Below are 7916 nucleotides of genomic sequence, written 5' to 3'. Positions count from 1 at the left end.
GGTTAACTTTTGAAAATCTGGCCTGAAATATTTGACAGAGAACTCAGGACCTAATGTATCATAGAGGGAAGTGCTAAAAATTCAGCATTTTTTTAAAACCCTAGCCTTGCTTTAGCTAGCTAGGTGGGAGCAGAGCTTTCCTGAGAATCCAGCTGGGTGCATAGCCAGACACAATGCTACAATAAGAGATATTGGTATACACTGATGCTTTTAGATTGCATTTTCAAATAAACACAAGGTGGGAAGTTACCCAAACGACATGTATGGGATTTGGGTGCCTACCATCCCTAGGCAGGTCTTACTACATAATGGCCTGTAGAAGGTGGTGGGGAAGGTGAGGAACCAGGCACCATTAATTGTTCCCCACTTAATTGTCTGCTTACTAAATTAGCTCGATGCACATAATCTTTTTGTGCCAAAGCTATTTTGTCTTTAGATGGGGGTAATATTACTAGCTAAATATATTTTATAACTAAATCCTATTGGACCCTCATAGCAGTCCTCAGTTCATGTGTAAATGATAAAGCTGGACCAAATTGGCATAGGATGTGGGGATTTTTTTTAACACAATTCATGCTGTCATACTTCACAGACACCCTTATTTTTTTTCTCAAAGCCATTTTCCAGGGATATTAAGAGAGAGATTTTTTTTCTCCCTGGCTTTATTAAATTCATGTAAAGGCAGACCTGAGTGTAATCGATGCAATCTATACATGCTGGATTGGCCTTAGCTGGGCTTGGCATGGATACTGAGCCCTGCAGCACTGGGTTCAGGGGCAGTGGCTTAAGACCTCTAGGTTAATCACTAAGGGTCATTTCTCTTCAGACTCGCTAGGCTTTAAAGCACCCTGAGTGGGGCCCTTTCCCATACATAACGTGATCAATTGGGTTTGGTTAATTCACAGCTACAAAGCAGCTATAGCGGGAACTCATAGCAATTTGCATTGCGTATGGCAAAATGCAGGTGCTCCACATACTGGATATTTCCCACAGGACTTGATGGTTTGCATTGTAGGTGGGCATTTTTGCAAGTTAAGAGCCACATCTCAGGCAAACGTCCAGTGTTTTGCTCAAGAGCTACAGGATTTGGCACATATCTGTAACTATTATGCAGGTGTGAACCAGCTTTGAGCACACAGGCAGTAGAGGTGAGGATGAGGCTCCTAGTGAATCTCTGAAGTTAGCAAATGATCTTTTTTGACAATAGGTTTGGTGTTACTAGGAATGTGATCTTTTTTTTTTTTCCCCTTGGCTGCTATTTATAACACTTATATCTTTCTCAAGATTCACTTTGGAGAAAAGAGAAGAAGCCAACTAAGAACTCTCAGTTTTGATTAGTGGAGTAAAGCTCTGGGGTGTCTCTTACCCTTCAGAAAGTGTAATATCCATGCACCTGAAAGCAATGAAGTACAGTTGCTGTATTGCTTGTACAGCCAAGAAATCAGGATGGCCTTTACTGGCTTATTGCTTATGCCTGTTCCCCGGAGGAGCTGCTATTCTATCAAATGGTATCCACAGATTCGAGTCAAGATTGCTGAGACCAGTTGCCTAACTTTAGATTCAAGAGCTAAATAATTGCCCTGATATTAAAGAGCACAGAGTGCCGAGCAACCCAGAGCCCAGTCAGTATGGAAAAGGCCGCAGGAGCACACAGTTTGTGGAGCTGTGGTCTTAGGTTGGATACTCTTCAGGGCAGAAGCTCTCTCTCTCTCTCTCTCTCTCTCTCTCTCTCTCTGACATATAACACTGCTATTTGTGCGTGTCCTACCTGCTGCCTGACTTCAGGCTAACATGGATAACCAGTCCACCCCCTACATAAAGCAGTGTGTGTGGTGTGACCCTATAAAGAGGCTAAGTAAGTCATGGGCATTGCCTGTGCTGGGTAGCTAAGTGCAGTTCTGCAGTATGTTAACAAGTGAAGGGGCAATCTTCAGTCTCGTGCGATAACTAGGCAGATGTTGCACCTGTGAATTAACCAGCTTAGGCAGATATGGATGTAGTTTTTCTTGTCCAGCAATCTCCCTCCACCCCCATCTTCACATAATGCTTAAGTTGTTCGTTAGTCCCATTTATTACGTTTTCTTAAGGCAGAAGCACAGTCCCTTGCAATCCCATCCCAGTGTTGGGATTTTCTCTTCTGTTAAAAGATTTTGGTTTTCTTGTATGGATGAATGAAGGTTTGGGGGAGGTCTTATTTTAAGCACCTCCGATGGGGCTTTTTCCTCTCTTCAAAACTGCATCACACACAAATGAAATTTATTTTTTGTTAAGCTGCAGCACTTGTACAGCCAACGTCTGGGCTAACTTTCTTTGCTTATTTTTGTCAAAAGAAGCAGTTTTTAAACTTTAATACCCAGAATGGAAATAGAGAAACCTCTCTTCTCCTCCCAAACCTCAGACATCCCTCCACCCCTCTCCCCATCCAATGATAAAATAAGAAACCTTTTAAGTGGTGCAATAAAAACCTAACAACAGTGCTGGCAGAATGAATGACTATATGTTTCTAGTGGCTGCAGGGAAGGCTAGTGTACTGTGACTCAGTAAAAATGTTGACTACTGGAATGTAATAGAGATACCCGTCTGCAGACAGCTAAAAAAAAAAATACCCCAGATTTAATTGATAGAGAAAATCAGTCCCCTCCTTCCAGAAGAATTGTAAGCACAGGCCAGAAGAATATTAAACAAGTGACATGGAGAGCTTTATGGTGGGAGCCTAAAAGTCTGGCTTATTAGGCTGCAGCATGCACAGGCAGCAGCAAGGGAGCTCTGTCGGATGATTTGGCTGTCTTCAGAACGAGGCAGAAAAGAGTTCCCGTAAAAGAGGCCATTTTCTATCAAATGTTTATGTCAGTTTTCTAGGAAAGTATATTAAAAGAGCAGACTTATAGCTTCTGTAGGACTCATATCAGGGACAGCTCTTCATGAACCTTTTAAAATAAACTGAGAAACCAATAAAAAGGTTTTCCTGCTGGGGTTGTAATGGGTTAAACATTTCCAAAGCACTTTCTTTTTTTATGAGCCGAAGAAGTTATATAAGAACAGAGGTAAAGAAGTGGCTGCTATAGAGTCCTGCTCGGAGATGTTTTGGGTGTTCAAGAGAAGTGAAATATGGCTCTAGCAATCGTGTTTACGGGAAGGCACTTGGCGTCTGATGCAGCTCCTATTGAAGTTAACGGCATAAATTGCATTGAGAGGTTGTATAGGATCAAGCCTATTGACTTGGGGTGGTATCGAAGCAAGGCAAAGAAGAAATTCATCAGTAGGTTTACAAGCTAAACAGTGGTGTGCGGGGTGGCATTCAGCGGTTGCAAGAAGAGCAATGAGAGGGCTGTATCTGAAGTGAAAGTTGGAGAAGCACCAATGCCAAGCATATGCATAGTGAGCCAGCTGCATTATGGGAAGAGCTGCGCACAGGTCAGGAAGAGTTAGCTTCTCTTAACCTTGTCTTACTGGCAGGGCATATTCTCTTTAAAGGGAACCCCCTTTTTGTGATCATCTCCGGCATCAAGCACATGCCACACATCTTTTCTGGGTATTCTGCTTAGTCACACGGCTTTATTTGTGGGTGGGTTTCCCAGCGAATACGGGAAATTTAATTCTGAGCCTGTTTGAAATTAATCATTAGATTTATTATTTGCCTCTCTCATTCTCCATCTCGCAGATAATTTTATATTGCTTGTTCAGATTACTGAGTGCCACTCCCCTTTCCAAATAGATGGTGGTGCATGCAGCAGCTTTTTTTCTATTTGTGTTGACTGCTGAGATAAATCTGACAAAATGAAGCGACTGGGAAACTGTGGGCCACGTCTCTGTGTTCTGTTCAAGAGCTGTAGATTCAGGCCGAGGGTTTACAATGCATGCCCCTAACCAACGAGGTTGGATCTTGGCATACCATTTTGAATTCAGAGGACGGGATGATTTGGCATTAAGTGGTACTTTTCTGGTGTGTCCATCACATTTTATTTTATTTTTTTTCTTTTAAAGTAAAGTCTCTGATCTTTTTGGGTATGAAGAAAATATAGCAAATGTGACATGATGCAGCTCTCTGTAGGTCAAATCCTATATGTGCAAGAGACTGGGGCATGTCACCCACTGGGTGATTCCCCAAGGCACCATTCCACACTTTCCTCCTCCCTCCTGGCTCCACGGATTATACTGCAGGCTGCTTATTCAGTAAATATCTTGTGCTGATTTTCCTCCATTTTTCTTTGTAACGTATGCTGCCCTTTCAGGGTCCAATCCTGTGAACTGCTGATCGCTTTATTGTTTTGGCTGAGCCTGGAGGAGACTTGGCACCTTGCATCGCTGATCTCTCAGAAAGCAGCAAGACCATCATTTAAAGCAAAGCTTTTGTGTTCACACCCCAGGCAGCACTGACTATATGCTTACTGCAAAGGGTCTGGCTCCAGGTTTAGGCTGGCATCAGACCATTGTTCCGCAGTAAATAATATTTATAACAAAGCGGGGACAATACATAAGCTGCATGTTTACTCAGTATTAAGGTTTCCTTTCCAAATTGCACAGCTCATTGCTGAGTGCTGTTCAGCAATATATCTTTTCAGACCACACTGCCAGCCTTCTCTGGCTCAAACACACTATCATTTTTTTTCTTTCCTCAAGACTCCAGTGAAAGCAATTAGGTACTTTCAGGTGGCAAAGTTACTCAAAGATAATGGTGTCTCAGAAACATGTGGGTAAAGCGGGTTTTCTGTAAATCCTCAGAGGAATGATGATGATGTGGTAACACTCCCTTGGGAAATGCTACTGCTCTTTAAAATATCCTTTTATCTCATCTCCTTTGTATTGCAGCGTTCCACATCCCTTCCTCTTCCACCCCCAAATTGTGGCAATTGAAGAATACCACTCTGCTCGGAGATCCATGTTAGGAAAAACGCATCAATCCAGAAGACTGATATTTTCCCCTATGCTCCCAATAAAAGAGTACTGGCCTAGCTGCACCAGTAAGAGATCCAGTTATCTTCATATTTACCTGTTAAGATGAATTGCTATTTATAAATGGACTCAGGCTTGGGGTATGCCTGAGATTAAGCACTCTAAGGTGGAGGTAGTGAAATCCCATCGTACCTTACTGCCTGCCTCTGAGCTCAGTGCTGAAGCAGGCCAGGGACTCATTTATTTGCTGACATAAACTAGAGAGGGCTCAGGACTGCACAAATTTTAACCAGCAGGTCTTGTTTCTTATGGGCTTTTCTGACAGCCCAGCTTCACCAAAGCATCTTTGAGCTCCTTAGTCTGATCCAAGGAATGATGTGAGCCAAATGTTGCCCTTGGTCGGCGTGCCCCTTTAAAGCAGGCACCCCACTTTAGGTGACTCTGCAGTGGTACAAAGAAGCAATATAGGGCTTAGCACAGGGATGCCACTGAAGATAATGCTTGGTTTTCTTTACCATTGCAACTTTTCTAGTAGCCACATCTGCCTTGGGAAAATGCTCTGCTGTGGTGGCTTGTCCTGAATTATTGACATAGGCAGAAGGCAGGGCCTGGTGGCACCTTAAAAACTAACTGGGTTAGAGAGGCATAAGCTTTTATACATAACAGCCTACTTGCCAGATACTAAGAATATTGATTCAGGATTAGCAGGGTTTTTTTGCAAACTCGAACTTGCCACTGAAAGGATGCTAGTCTGCCTGTGAAAATTTACGGGCTTTATACACAAGCTTGACAATACAGGCTATAAATAAAGGCAAGTGTTTTCTATTGTGTTCTGAATGAGATGTGCTGGAGGTAAGATTTGCACGTGACATTACCTCCATGGTATGGAGGAAAGCCTATTCAAGGTTTTCTCCATAGGAATGAAGAGCAACCTTAATGGATTCACCTGCAGTGGATTAGTTTAGCCTGTCGTAATGGGAGCAGATGCTCTATTCACAATGTGGCTTCAAGCATTTTTGGAGTGCCAAGTCTGAGCTAGCTAATTGCCCCAAATTACCATTTTTGATTTTCCTGGTGCTGAAATAATAAATGCGAAAAAGACAGACACGCTCCAAAAATATAGATCACAGCCTTCAGAGCAGTGACATTTTCAGTTTTCCAAAAAGGCAGAAATCCCTTACAAATTGAGCATCTGGGGACATTGGGGTTTGCAGATTAAACAACACAGCAAGTGTGTAGTCAGGATAGCTGCTCTCCTTAATTAGAGTTGACCTGCTTAGTGCTTTCATGTTAATAAAGTTAGGAGCTTTTTTGTATTCTTCTGTAATCTCACAGAGCATCAATATTTTCTCTGACAAATGGGTCTTGATTACCTGGTGAAGATTGATTAAAGGCCCTCAGCCTGCTGCTATGAGGTTTGTGGTACAGTTTCCCCTTTAATAATCATTCAATTTACTCAAATCTACTCTCATTTTAAACCTAGGATACCTGCGTTTCCATTCCCTGGTGAGAGTTAAATTCTTGGTGGTGTCAGCAGAGCCATTTGGGCAGTGCAGTGCAACAAGCATGATGGATGGCTTTAATTCGATATTCTTAGACTGTCTTTGATGTTGCTCTGGCTCCAGTGAGAACTTGGCATAGAATTAAATTAGCACTGCATCTGCTTTGCGTTTGTACTCCAACAGCCAGAGGGCATATAAACCTGCATTAAAAAAAAAAAAATAGAGGGAACTGAAACTGAAACTTCTCCCTGCCACAACACAGATCTTTAATAGGCATTATACAAGATCTCAACTTGCCTCTAATCTCCATGTCGGTTAGACACGCTATTTTTGCCAGGAGGTAAAATATTACAGGCCCCTCTGCTATCCCTGCTCTCCTGAGAAAATGCAAATCATCTCAGGAAAAAGTTCATTAGCTACAGCAAGGGTCCTAGAATCTAAAATGCATGATTTTATTACAAAGGCAGAATTAAAACAAAGTATAATGTTACTTGTCCGGGCCTTAGTCCTGCTCCATACTTGCAGCCTTCAGTTCAAGACATTTGGCGGAACAATTGTTCTACTTTTTTCTATCATGCAAATAGGAACCCTTTTTTTTTTAAATCTCAGACATTAGATTATACCTTTCAGTAAAGGCTACTTGTGTGAGTCATAGTTGTAGGACTGGGCCTCTATCAGCTTCTGAGGAACTTGAAAGGGCTTGCGACCCAGTGTAGTGTTCTCTACTGTGAGCAGTTCCAGTGGTTATAATACATAGGACTTGGCATGATCAAGCCACTAAATTTTAATTGTACCAAGCTTTGCTGGGGTTTGGTGTTTAGTGATAATGAGGAAGAGGTTTCACAACTGACTGTTTCTTCAGCATTTTGTACAGCAATGCCTTTCAGATTTAAGATCTTGCTTATGCTAGTGGCCACACAGTGCCATTCAGGAATATCCAGCATGAAGGGCAGTGCAGAGCCGTGACCTCCTGCCTCTTTAGAGAAGACTGCTTTTGCTTAGTCATGGTGGGCTACTCTTGCTTACCGAGCTGGTGCTCATGGATGGAGGAAGATCGGAGCTGTGGCCAGCTGCCTTCTTACCATGGGGAGTATGGAGCACTGTCCTTGCATGCAGCCACTCCAAGGACCACACAGCCCTTTTGTGGCTATCACAATGGCACTCCTCTCCTTCCTCCCACCCCCTTGCACCAGGTCAGTGCCCTTGCATAAGGATCCAGTACAGATTTAGGCCTAAAGGTTTTCAGTATTTCATAACCTGTAAGATACTTCCTTGCATCCAACAGTATTTATGGAAGTTCTTTCAAGTGCATTTCTCAGATTGTAAGCCACTTCCCTTGTTAAGAGACCTTATTTTGTTTGTCTCAGCTAGGGTGGCCATCATAGAGGACATTCTGGTTTTCTGCTACTCTGTCCTCTATTGATATGAAGCTGGACATCTTTATGTCCTCTATTTTTCTTGAAGAGAAAAATAGAGGACATAAAGGTGTCCAGCTTCGTATCAATAGAGGACAACCAGACT

At 42.6% G+C, this 7916-nt stretch overlaps 1 long non-coding RNA gene across 1 annotated transcript in view; it reads left to right on the top strand.

The window, feature by feature from the left end:
* Positions 1–4787: 4787 nt before the first annotated feature.
* The window catches only part of LOC109283238 (uncharacterized), a 259540-nt gene continuing 256411 nt past the window's right edge, over positions 4788–7916 (top strand). Inside the window, exon 1 of the long non-coding RNA XR_009464008.1 lies at positions 4788–4961. This is a non-coding gene — a long non-coding RNA (uncharacterized LOC109283238). The remainder of the gene's footprint in view (positions 4962–7916) is intronic.

Source organism: Alligator mississippiensis, chromosome 8 (genome assembly GCF_030867095.1).
Source record: "Alligator mississippiensis isolate rAllMis1 chromosome 8, rAllMis1, whole genome shotgun sequence".
In the NCBI taxonomy this organism is placed as follows: domain Eukaryota; kingdom Metazoa; phylum Chordata; order Crocodylia; family Alligatoridae; genus Alligator; species Alligator mississippiensis.
This window is presented reverse-complemented; position numbering and strand designations above follow the sequence as displayed.